The 12,750-nt window shown below is 41.9% G+C and overlaps 1 non-coding gene across 1 annotated transcript; it reads right to left on the bottom strand.

Annotated features, from left to right (window-relative positions):
- Positions 1 to 350: 350 nt before the first annotated feature.
- Positions 351 to 423, bottom strand: trnar-ccu (transfer RNA arginine (anticodon CCU)). Its single transcript has one exon. It is a non-coding gene; the product is annotated as a tRNA-Arg (tRNA).
- Positions 424 to 12,750: the final 12,327 nt, after the last annotated feature.

Genomic DNA, 12,750 nt, shown 5'->3' with positions numbered 1-12,750 from the left:
CAATGGATGCTGCCTGACCTGCTGAGTTCATCCAGCTTTTTTGTACGTCTTGATTTCAACACACACAAAACGCTGGAGGGACTCAGCAAGTCAAGCAGCATCTACGGAAAAGAGCAAACAGTCAATGTTTTGAGCATCAGGACTTTGTGACAGTAGCTTGTCCTTTGTAAGACAATGACAGCTGATGTACATGTGCCTAAAATTATTTTTGAATGTGTCTCCAGTTATTTAAACAATTGACAATAATGGCTGGCTGTTAATGTTTTTATATTCCTCATTCCCTGATAAACAGTTAAGAATTTTATCTGCGTAGGTTATCTAACCCAGCAATGGCTATTTAAAATTTGCAGCACCCCAGATGGGACTTGAACCCACAATCCCTGGCTTAGGAGGCCAATGCCTTATCCATTAGGCCACTAGGGCTGAGTGAAAATTCTACTACAAATAGCATCAATTTTGTCTTAGATTACATTAATGTTTATCAAATCCTGTAAAGTTATAATGAATCAACAGCAATTTTGCAGGAAGAGCACCCTATCTACTGGGAAACTGAATGGTTACGATATGGAGCAAATCCAGAAACATTTTTGAAGATTTAATGGTTCCAGACAGCAGACAGTGGGGATCCAGCCATGAGGGCCAGACAATGAGTGCTAGACATAAAGTCCCAGACAATGAGGACCTGATGGTGCGACCCCAACAGTGAGTCCCTGACAGTGAAGGTCAATCAACACAGGTTTATCAGTGAGCCTCTGTTAGAGATTCCCAGTCTGGGAGTCGCAAACAGTGAGGATCAGACTATTGAGTGCGAACCAGAGAGTGAAATCCAGACAGCAATGTTAGTCAGACACCCAGATAGTGAGTCCCAGGGTGGAACAAACAATGAGGATCAAGTAGTGAGTCCTAGGGGGTAAGAGTCAAACAATCCCAGCCAGCCCCTGCCGCAGATCCGTTTTCCCTGCCCATCACTGAGTTATCTCCAGGCTGGCTGATGAGCAAGGAGGGGATCTGGGACCTGCCTTGTGTCTATTCCCCCTGCCCATCTGCTGACACCCCAGTGCCCAGGTGCAGGGGGGTCACACATGACCCACCCCGGTAGTGGCCATGAGCAGCATGGGAAGGGAGCTCCACATGGCCCTGCTGACATCTGACATCCTGCTGAAGCGCCTCAGCCCAAAATATGGACTGTGCTCTTTTCCACTGTTGCTGCCTGGCTTGTTGAGTTCCTCCAGCATTTTGTGTGTGTTGCTTTGGATCTCCAGCATCTGCAGATTTTCCTTGCCCAGGCCGAGGCACGGGGAGACCCTGTCTGGGGCAGGCGAGCGGCAACTCTGCATCCAGCTTGTTACGAGGTGGTTGCATCCCTGTGAGACGATACGTGTTTCCTCTCACGTCTGGACCATTGACTCACTCTCAGGGGTTGGCATCAGCATCAGAATGTAATCCATCCGATAACCTGCTGTCTGCCCATTCGGAATTTCCAGTGGTTCGCACACAGTTGCTCTTAATGTACCAGGACTCTGGTTCCCGAGCTTCCTCCGCTCACTGGGGCAACCCCCCGCCCCATCATTCCCACACTCTTTCACTCACCGGGACCCCTTTCCCTCCCCATTCCTATATCCTCCACTCTGAGAACCTCCCCCTTCCCGTTCCCACATCCCTCCATTCACCAGGACCCCACTCCCACATCGCTCCTCTCTTTGAACTGATCAGTGTTCATTGCTGTGTTCCATAGAACATTACAAGAATCACTAACACCAGCTGCAACAAGATCCAGACCTTTCTCAACAAATGCCTCCAGCAGATCCTCCACCTCAAGTGGTACGACAGAGTGTCAGACCTAGACCTATGGAAGAGAGCAAACCAAGAGCCCGTTGTATTCCAGATGAGGAGGAGGAAGTGGAGATGGGTCAGCCACACCTTGAGGAACAGCCAGTCGAATGTCACTCGACAATCACTCAAATGGAATCCACAAGGGAAGAGAAGAAGAGGTCACCCAAAGCAAACCTGGAGGCGTAGGCTTTTGGATGAACTGAAAGCCGCTGGCCAAACTTGGGAGACTGCTGGAGATCGCAGTAAGTGGAGGACTTTTGTTGAGGCCCTATGCCCCATAAGGAGCGAAAAGGATTAAAGAAGATAGAACATTACAGCACAGAAACAGGCCTTTTGGCCCTTCTTGGCTGTGCCGAACCATTTTTCTGCCTAGTCCCACTGACCTGCCCCTGGACCATATTCCTCCATACACCTCTCATCCATGTACCTGTCCAAGTTTTTCTTAAGTATTAAAAGTGAACCTGCATTTACCACTTCATCTGGCAGCTCATTCCACATACCCAACACTCTCTGTGTGAAGAAGCCCCCCCCATGTTCCCTTTAAACTTTTCCCCCTCCACCCTTAACCCATGTCCTGTTTTTTTCTCCCCTAACCTCAGTGGAAAAAGCCTGCTTGCATTCACTCTATCTATACCAATCATAATTTTATATATCTCTATCAAATTTCCCCTCATTCTTCTACGCTCCAGGGAATAAAGTCCTAACCTATTCAACCTTCCTCTGTAACTTAGTTTCTCAAGTCCAGGCAACATCCTTGTAAACCTTCTCTCCATTCTTTCAAACTTATTAATATCCTTCCTGTAATTCGGTGACCAAAACTGCACACAATACTCCAAAATCGGCCTCACCAATGCCTTATACAACCTCACCATAACATTCCAACTCTTAAACTCAATACTTTGATTTATAAAGATAACTTTGATTTAAAGTTCACTTTGAACTCGCCGGGCTCTCTGAAATCTATTAAACTGCTGAGTTACAACTTTTAAAAAAGTGAATTTTAAACAAAGCGACGAACAATCTGCCGGAGGAACCTCTGGAGGGGGAAATGTTTGAATGCCAGCTCCCTCCCCCAGTTGCAGAAGAATAGGACCTGATCTTTCAGATCCTAAGGCAGCGTTTAGAATCAAACATCCATTTTCCTCCACGGATGCTGTGCTTCCAGCAGATTATTTATTCCAGCGTCTGCATACTTTTTTTGTCTGACCACCGAAGTCCAGTGTGTGGCGGATTAATTGGAGTTTGATTGATTGAGAGAATATTGGTTGAAAGGAAAAGGAAAACTCGTCAGGCCAAAACTACCGGAACTTTATCTGGGAAGCGCTCCCTCTTGTCGCTTTAAGATTAGTCCGACGTCCTGCCTCGTCTGTTTCTCACCGGAGGCTGGCAGCAGACATTTTGTATGGAATCCCCTCCTCCATGACATCATGAGTGGCGGAGGAGGAATCTCCCGGCATAACGCCGCAGAGAAGTGGATCTGTACAAAATGTCTGCTGCCAGCCCGCCCTCCCTCCCTCTAACCGGCTGGGACCAGAGAGTTCTCGGGGGAGGTGTCCCTCTCTACAACACCTCCACTTACTGTGGCCAGCGTGAAGGATTAATTTCCTCGTAGTAACAAATCGTGCGCCCACAGGACAAGACATTTCACAATAAAAGCAGCTTACACGAGGCGGCGCTGTCTGATAACAAGTGTCTTTTAACAATAACTACATGTAGAGCACTATTCATACAGATGGTGTAGTTCAAGGTGCCTTACAATGGGATAAAAACACAAGCATGAACATTTTAAAAATAATAATGAAAATAAAAGAGAAAATATGTTAGTTAAAAGCAAGGTTAAATAATTAGGTTTTGAGCTGGCGTTTTAAACTTTCAACTGTCATTATCCCTTGTGGTTTAGTCTGTTGAATTCCACAGTTTAAGGAGTTTAGTTCGAAAAGCTGTCCTGCCAACTATCTTTTGAAGGAGATAGTTTAAATTTATTAGACCGGCGGAAGAAGACCTGAAAGGTGGTTTATAAGATACAAACGATTCTTTGACGCACTTCGGTCCCAGACCATTAAAAACAAGCAGGAGAACTTTTTTTAAAAATCCGTTCTAAAAGATACAGGAAGCCAACACAGAGCAGCTAGTATGGGAGTGATATGTTCCCTCATCTTGGTTTCGGTTAAAAGTCCAGCAGCGGCGTTCTGAATGAGCTGAAATTTGTCAATATTGTAGGTTGCTTTGGAAGGCCAGTGAAAAAGGACATTGTGATCAAGAAGTCAAAGTACAGTTTGCTGTCAGCCGCACAGGTACCCTCACGCACAGGTACCCTCACGCACAGGTGCAATGAAAAACGTACGTGCTGCAGCAGTACAGGTATATGCCAGCAGATAAGCAGCGTTCATAAGAAAAATATAAATTAAACGTACATTATACAATTTTACAAAAAAACGCAATTAGATCTAAACAGTATGTTTTAGTGCAGTATGGTCAAAGTGGTCATAGTGGTGTTAAAATGTAGTGATTGTCGGTTTTAAAAATTGTCGGTTGGTTCAAGAACGGAATGATTGAAGGGAAGTAGCATCTCCTCAGTATTAATCACCAAGCTACCAAACTTGGCCCTCAGTGCCTCCCTCTGCAATATGGATGCCTCGACTTCCTCAGTACTCATCGGTGTTAGTATCTCCTCGTCGCTGACAATGAACACAGGACATCTCAGTGCGTAGCCACTGCTCCATCCTCTCTCTACATTCATGACTGCGTCGCCATCTAGGAATTCGCCGGTGACACCTCTGTCTCTCGTAAACCCTCGGATGGCGTTGACAAGTGTACAGGAGTGAGAGAGATCAGCTGGTTGAGGGGTGTCGCAACAGCAACCTCACTCTCAACTCCAACAAGACCAAGGAATTGATTGTGGAGTCAGAAAGGCCTCATCGAAGTCCCTTATTATGTTTTTACAGCTGTGCGGACAAACCATTGCTCCGAGCAGGAAGTTTAACTTTAACTTCTTTTGTAATATGCACACCAAACAAACAGAAACCACAAACCACAGCGTACAAAACAAGTAAGTGATGTCAGGCAGTCAGAACAACTCATAGAGACATAATAACATTGGTGCTCCGCGGGCCTGAGCTATGACAGCCTCTGCCATTCTGAGTTCATGGTTACAACTTGTAACAGTGCTGTAACTTGAAACATTGTTAATGTAAGCGTTGAAGCTCTAAAGTGTTTCGAAGTGAAGATTATGGTACGTTTATTATTTAGAAAATTTATGGATTATATTCATTAACACATAATTAATTACATGGTATTTCTCAATTATAGACATAGATTTCACAATTATATTCACATAATTTCAAAGTTGTAATAGCGTCATTTCAAAGCTACAGTACATATAGGGTGCCTAAGACTATTTCACAGTACTGTGTTTGTCATCGTGGAGTAGAGAGCGAGTTTGTAAATCTGGCGGGAGCAGAGGATGTTGGAAATTGTGAGGGTGGAACGCCTCATGAGGGTTGTGGGACAGCTGACAGGGAAATGCCAGGGCAGGGGTAGCGAGGGTGCAGACATACCCAGCCCTGAGACACCAGGCGAGGCAATTTGATCCCAAACAATTACTGTAGTTTATTGATCATTACAGAATGTCTCTATGATGCTTCCCACTCTTTTCCCCTTCCCCAACCACGATTCCTCTCTCCCTGCCCCTTCCCACTCTCAGTCCACAACAGAGACCCATATCAGAAGAGGCAAGTTAAAGATCCAAGACAAAGAAGGCAAGCTGCTTCATTAAGGGTTTGAGGAGATTTGGTTTGTCACCAAAAACTCTTTGCAAGTCTGTACAGATGTACAGTGTCTGGTACAGAGTGAACAATGTGCAGGTTTGCAAGAGGCTGTGCCTTCATCACGGGTACAGCTCTCCTCACCAATGAGGATATCTTCAAATGGTGATGCCTCACCTCTGGGACTTGTCCACTCTCATTACTACCACTGGGGAGGAGGTACAGGAGCCTGAGGACACACACCCAAAGTTTTCGGAACAGCCTCTTCCCCTCCTGCCATCGGATTTTGTTGTATTCGATTCTGGTTGCCTGATTACGCAAAGGAGGTGGAAGCTTCAAAGAGGATGCCTCCTGGATTAGAGAACTTGTCTTTACCAGGAAAGGGCTTTTCTCTCTGGAGAGAAGGAAGATGAAAGTTGACTTTATAGAGGCATGTAAGATGATGTAAGGCATGAAGTGGACAGCCAGCACCTCTTTCCTTGCTAATACAAGAGGGTGTGATTTTAAGGTGAGTGGAGACCAGAATAAGGGATATATCAGAGGTAGATTTTTTTTTACAAAGAGTGGTAGGTGCATGGATCACTCTGCGGGTGGTGGTGAAGGCGGATACTTTAGGGACAACTGAGGGTTTTGTGGGGGGAGGGTTAGATTGATCCTCTCCTTGGGCCAATCACCTCAGCTGGGACACAGGCCACTGAGAGCAGCCCACCCCTGTCCCCTGTCCCAGGCCAGCATCTCACTTTCTCCCCCATCGAAGATCCTTCTCCTTCCAGGGGTGAGGTTTTCAGAGCTTCTCTTTAGTTAAGAAGTTGGCACAACATCAGGGGCCTATTCTGTTATACCGTGTGTTCTAAGTCTCATAGACTGTGAGGAAGTCAAGGATCCAGTTGCAGAGAGAGGTACAGAGGCCCAGGTTTTGGAGCTTGTTGATCAGAAATGAGGGTATGATAGTGTTGAACGCTGAGCCGTTGGTGATAAAGAGCAGCCTGACATGAGTATTACTGTTGTCCAGGAGATCCAAGGCCAAGTGGCATGCTAGTGACTGTGGACCTATTACTGCAATAGACAAATTCAGCCTGTGCTTAGGTCCTTGATTCTAGCCGTGACAAACCTCCCAACATCACAGTCGATCTGGGTGATAGCCATTGAGGCAGCTCACCCTGCTCCTCTTGCCCATATGATTGTCACCCTTCTGAACCTCTGACTGGTGCCCTGAGAGATCGAAGATGCCTCCAGCGGTTGGCACTGGTTTTCCGAGCCCTCCCAGGCACACCATCAGGGCCTGACGCCTTGCAAGGGTTCACCCTCTTGAAAGATGTTTTGGCATTGGCCTCCGAGACAGAGATCACAGGGTCGCTGGGTGCCGTAGGGATCCTCAGTAAGCGTAGTTTTATTCAAAGCGAGCATAAAAGGCGTTGAGCTCATCTGAGAGTGAAGCATCACTCCCATTCCTGATGTTGGGTTCCGCTTTGTAGAAAGTAATGGCCTGCAAACCCTCCCAGAGCTGCTGTGCACCTGATTCCATCTCCAACCTCAATCAGGATTGTTTTATCAGCCTTAAAATAGCCTTCACTCCTTGCAATGTTCTAGATCACGGTTCTTGAATGCCACTAATGCAGCCCTCAGCGGAATATGAAACTCCATGCCTTTTTGACTGGTATGCCTGGTATGTTTTCGAAGGAACACATTCATCCAGTCTTGATGAGTTGGTGACAACTGTGGCATATTCATCAGACTCAAAGATATTTATCAAACTGACTCAAAGCAGTCCTCCTCCGCCTGCCTTGACCTGGACCTCGCCACCTGGTGCTGCTGTCTGTAGTCTCTGCCTATACACAGGGAGTGATTGGACTTCCCAATGTATGGGCGTGGGATGGTCCAGCAAGCGTTCTTGATGGTGGTGTAACAGTGGTCAAGTTGTGGGTAATAGATGAACGAGGTTTAATGCAAATTAGGTTACAAGTAACACTGTTTTGGACAAAGTCACAATTGCTTGCTCTCTTGAAGGTAAATACCCACTTTCTTAAAATAATTACAATACTCTCTATATGCAAATAATTTACAAATATTATGGTGAGCAGTTAGTGGCTATTAATCTGTCTGCAGGAAACAGCACATTTGTAACCCAATAAAAAAAGAATTGATTGAACAAAGCCGGCAAAGTTGTGTAAAAAGAGCCCGAAGGATCACTGGGGACCTGAGTCACCCCAACCTCAAACTGTTCCAGCTGCTACCTTCCGGGAAATGCATAAAAGCCAGAACCAACAGGCTCCCGGACAGCTTCTGCCACCAAGCCATCAGACTGATTAATTCACGCTGACACAATTGTATTTCTATGTTATATTGACTGTCCTCTTGCACATACTATTTATTATAAAGTACTATAAATTGAATATTGCACATTTAGCTGGAGACATAACGTGAAGATTTTTACTCCTCATGATGTGAAGGATGTAAGAAATAAAGTGAATTCATTTCAAAAAAATAAATCTCAAGGTCTTCTATGGTAACATATATGTACTTTGATAATAAAGTTATTGTGGACTTCTGACATTTGAACTTTGACCAGACTCAAGAACAGCTTCTTCCCCACTGCTATCAAACTCCTGAACCAATTCCCTCTTTCCTGGCCCTTCCCCAGTGGCACTGTCACATTCTCAAGAATCAAAATTATTCACTATGTGCGTTCACATGTGTTTGGAATTTGCTGCTGTGTGTTGGTGTGACATGCAACAAAAAAAACAACATTCAACAAGTATAAAGAATTATATTAAAAATAAAGTCAGAAGTTAAAGTATGGATATGGATTAAAATGTGGATAAATACAGAAATATCAGCATGTAATTGTAACAAAATTTGAAGCAAATAAGTTATCACAGTGCGTATATGTCACCACAGACAACCCTGAGATTCATTTTTTTGTGGGCATACTCAATAAATCCATAATAGAATAATAACCTCAATAGAATCAATGTGTACAAGAGCAAACAAAGTGTGCAAATCCAAAAAGAAAGAAATAATAACAGTAGTAGTAATAATAATAATAAGAAGAAGAAGAAGAAGAAGAAGAAGAAGAAGAAATAAGTATTAAACATTGAGAAAATGAGATGAAGTGTTCTTGAAAGTGACTCCATAGGTTGTGGGAACATTTCAATGATGGGGCAGTGAAGTTATCCCCTTTGGGTCAAGAACCTGATGGTTGATGGATAGTAACTGTTCTTGAACCAGGTGGTGTGGATCCTGAGGCTCCTGTGCCTTCTCCCTGATGGCAGCAGCAAGAACAGAGTATGGCCTGGGTGGTGGGGGTCCCTGATGATTGATGCTGCTTTCCTGAAACGACATTTCATGTCGACGTGCTCAGTGCTGGACAGGGCCGTATCCACTACTTTTTGTAGGATTTTCCAATCAAGGACATTGGCATTTCCATACCAGTCTGTGATGCAGCCAGTAAATATACTCTCCACCACACATCTATTAGGTGTTTGACAGAATTTTAGATGTCCTGCTGAATCTCCGCAGACTCCTAAGGAATTAGAGGCATTGCTGTGCTTTCTTTGCAATTACACTGTCACACTGGGCCTAGGACGGGTCTTCTGAAATGATAACACCTAGAAATGTAAAGTTGTCGACCCTCTCCACCCTCTGACCCAGTGACGATGACCGCTCACAGTTTCTTTCTCCTTAAGTCCATAATCAGCCTCTTGGTCTTTCTAATATTGAGTGAGAGGTTGCTGTTGTGACACCACTCAGCCGGATTTTCAATCTCCCCCCCCCCCCCCCCAGGTGATCCATCACCGCCTGTGATTCACAGCCAACAGTGGTGGTGTTGTCAGCAAACTTAATCAAGGCATTGGAGCTGTGCTTAGCCTCACAGTCATAAGTGTAAAGTGAGCAGAGCAGGGGGCTAAGCACACAGCCTTGTGGTGCACCTGTACTGACGGAGACTGTGGAGGGGGCATGGTTGCCAATTCAAACTGACAGGGGTCTGCAAGTGAGGAAATCCAGGATCCAATTGCACGAGGAGGTGTTGAGGCCAGGAACTTGAAGCTTATTGATTAGTTTTGAGGGGATGATGAATGCCAAACTGTAGTCAATGAAGATCTATGCACCTTTGCTGTCCAAATGTCCCAGGATTGAGTGAAGAGCCAATGAAATGGCATCCGCTGTGGACCTATTGCTCCAGTAGGCAAATAAGAGTGAATCCAAGTTGCTTCTCAGACATTATAAAGAGTGGTTTAAAGTGCAGTGACTGAGGTAATAGAGGGTGGGGGTGGGGTACTAACCGGAATAATTCATCAGATTATCTGTCTGGGGGATAAAAACTTTTATGATGATGTGAATAGCTCTTTAACTTCTTCTATTATTGTCCCCTTAACATTTCTAACTCTTCTCATTTTTCAATCTTTTTTATTGATTTTCAAATAAAGAATAAACAAATACAAATTGAAAGAGGAGTTTAACAAGTAGTTAATATAAAAGCATATAAACAGCAATATTAAAGACAAAAAGCATATAATATGAAACTCAAATAGGTAATATATTATGCTGTTATATATACAATGGTCAGAGAGAAATTACAACTCCTCATAGCAATTGTAAAAAAAAATTGGAAATTTTATTGATAGAGAAAGAAAAACCCCACTAACTAAACTAAAACAAAAAAGAGAGAAAGAAAAAAAAATAAAGAAAAAGAAAGATTGGGCAGTCCAAATGAGGATAAACTTAAAAAAGAAAGAGAGAGAAAAAAGAAACACATCCTTCCAGTCATCTCCGAACCTTCATGAACGAGGATATTCTCCAAAGAGAATAAAGGAAGATAAATAAATAAATAAATAGAGATAAATTAAATCATGTGAAAATATTGAATAAAGGGTTGCCAGACTTGTTCAAAATCAAAAGATGTATCAAATGTCCGGCTTCTAGTTCTCTCCAAGCTTAGACATGACATAATGGAGGAGAGCCAATAAAAAACAGTGGGTGTTAGAGTCTTTCCAGTGTAGCAAAATAGCTCTCCTAGCCAGTAAAGTTGAAAAAGCTGTCACATGTTGGGCGGAGGCAGACACTTTGCTTGCTTCCTCTGGGAAAATCCCAAAAATTGCTGTAAGTGGATTAGGTTGAACATCCACATCTATAACTTTAGATAATATTTCAAACACATCCCTCCAAAAATTATTTAAACTTACACATGACCAAAACATACGAGTTAGAGTAGCCACTTCTGCGTTACATCTGTCACAAATAGGGCTTATATTAGGAAAAATATGTGCTAATTTATCTTTGGACATATGGGCCCTGTGTACTATCTTAAACAGAATTAAAATATGGCATGTGCAGATAGATGAATTATTGACTAAATAATAAATTTTACTCCATTGGTTATCTGAGAGTGAGTTGAAGTTCTACTTCCCAGGAGCGTTGAACCCTGTCATTAGACGATGTGCGAGCATTCATTAACTGTTTATAAATGATAGCTATTAATCGTTTTTGAACAGGTTTAAACTAAAAAAATAACATAAGCCAAATTTGAACAGCAGACCAAGGGGTAATTCGGTAAAAAATCACTTAAGAAATTCCTAACCTGTAAATATCTGAAAAAATGTGTATTGGAGATATCATATTTATCCATTAACTGTGAAAAAGACATTAAACAGTCTTGTAAAAACAAATCTAAAAAAGTTTTTATTCACTTAATCTTCCATGTTAGAAAAGCCTTATCCGAAGTTGATGGTTTAAAAAAGAAATTAGAATAAATATTACTAGAAAGTAAAAAATCATTTAATTCAAACGATCTATGAAATTGAAACCAAATTTTTAAAGTATGTTTAACAATAGGGTTAAGAACTTGTCTACCTATTCTGGAGAACGAAAACGGAAGAGGAGCTCCTAATAAAGAAGCTAATGGAAACCCCATTACTGAATTTTCCTCCAGCTGTAACCATGAAGGGTGATCTTGATCGTCTATATCATAAATCCAAAAAGTAATATAGCGAATATTAATTGCCCAATAATAAAATCTAAAGTTTGGTAAAGCCAGTCCTCCATCTTTTTTTGATTTTTGCAATAAAAGTTTATTCACTCTAGAGCTTTTATTATTCCAAACATAAGACAAAATCAGAGAGTCTATTTTATCAAAAAATGTTTTTGGAACAAAAGAAGGAACTGCTTGAAATATATATAATAATTTCGGTAGAAAAACCATTTTTATAGCATTTATTTGACCTATCAATGACATCGACATAGGCGACTATTTGGAAAGTGCCTGTTGAGTATATTCAACTAAAGAGAAGAAAAAGGTCTTTAAAATTTTTTGTAATTTTGATACCAAGGTAAGTAAAATGGTTTTTGGCAATATTAAAAGGTATTTGATCATAATAATCAAAATAATTATTAATAGGAAATAATTCACTTTTATGTAAATTAAGTTTATATCCAGAAAAAGTACCAAATTCCATAAATATAGATAACATAGAAGGAATAGATTTCTTAGGATTTGAAATGTAAACTAATAAATCATCCGTGTATAATGAAACTTTATGTAATTTATCCCCTCTCCTAATACCCTGCACAGAATTAGAATCCCTAAGAGCAATAGCAAGTGGTTCTAAAGCCAAATTAAATAATAAAGGGCTAAGGGGTCAGCCCTGATGGGTAACTCTATATAATCTAAAGTAAGGAGACTTTTGGTTATTAATGAGAACCATAGCTAACGGGGCGTGATAAATCAATTTAATCCAGGAGATAAATCCGGGTCCAAAATTGAACCTCTTCAAAACCTGAAATAGATAAGGCCACTCCACCCTATTAAAGGATTTGGATTCTCTGCATGCAAAGATACAATACATTCAGATTCTTTGGTTGAGGGGAAATAAATGATATTTAATAATCTTTCAATATTTAAATGTGAGTACCTATTTTTAATAAATCCTGTTTGATCGTTTGAGATAACATTAGGCAAGATACTCTCAAGCCTATTTGCTAGAATCTTAGAGAGGATTTAAAAATCTACATTCAGTAAAGAAATAGGTCTATAGGATACACATTCCAGTAGGTCTTTCCCTTTTTTTGGAATCAATGAAATTACTCACATTTCTAACTCTTCTTACACTTATCATGTTAGTAATTCTATTTACTATGACCCTGAGCATCGTGCCCC

This window comes from Hypanus sabinus, chromosome 29, assembly GCF_030144855.1.
Source record: "Hypanus sabinus isolate sHypSab1 chromosome 29, sHypSab1.hap1, whole genome shotgun sequence".
NCBI lineage: Eukaryota > Metazoa > Chordata > Chondrichthyes > Myliobatiformes > Dasyatidae > Hypanus > Hypanus sabinus.
Note: the sequence above shows the minus strand (reverse complement) of the source record. Positions and strands in the feature narration are given on the sequence as shown.